Source organism: Empidonax traillii, unplaced genomic scaffold (genome assembly GCF_003031625.1).
Source record: "Empidonax traillii isolate 1590-97213 ecotype Southwest subspecies unplaced genomic scaffold, ASM303162v1 scaffold2035:size41579, whole genome shotgun sequence".
Lineage (NCBI taxonomy): Eukaryota > Metazoa > Chordata > Aves > Passeriformes > Tyrannidae > Empidonax > Empidonax traillii.
In genome coordinates this window covers 8,477-9,276 of record NW_020957228.1, presented here as the reverse complement: position 1 = coordinate 9,276, position 800 = coordinate 8,477, and positions in this window count along the sequence as shown.

Here is an 800-nt window from a genome sequence, read left to right as displayed (position 1 = left end):
CCCCCCCCCTTCATCGATGCGCACAAACCGCTGCCAAACAGGGGAGCAGAGGAGGGAAGGGGCAGTCTCCTTCCCCAAAGGTTCCTCCGCAGATTGGCTGAGCCTCTCCAATGAAATCCCAAAAGGTCTGGGCTGAAGGAAGAACAGGGCACAGAAGAACGGAGGCGAACCAGGGCCAGAAGCGGTCTCTGACAGTTTGATGTAATCAACGTGCCAGGTTGCCCCATACCTATACTTACTCCAACATCCACCATACCACAGGGGTTTCAGTCTCTTAGCCTATTTAACAGCAGCGCATGTCTCACAGTCATGGATAATCTGGGAAATAGTGTCCATGGTTAAGTCCACTCCTCATGCCCATCTATAGGTGGCATCTCTGTCCTGATGACCTGAGGCATCATGGGCCCGTGGTACTAAGAACAACTCTCCCTTATGCTGCCAGTCCAGATCCACCTCTGACACCTTGACTTATGCAGCTCAGTCTGTCTGTTCATTGTTGCGATACTCCTCAATGGTTCGATTTTTGGGCACATGGGTGTCTACATGGCGGACTCTCACAATCAGCTTCTCTACCCAGGTAGCAATGTCTTGCCACATATCAGGGGTCCAGATGGGTTTCCCTCTACGTTTCCAATTGACCTTCTTCCATCTGTCCAACCACTCCCACAGAGCATTGGCCACCATCCACAAATCTGTGTAGAGGTAAGGTTTTGGGCACTTCTCTCGTTCAGCAATGTCCAGGGCCAATTGGACAGCTTTGAGCTCTGCGAATTGGCTCAATTCAACCTCTCCTTCAGTAG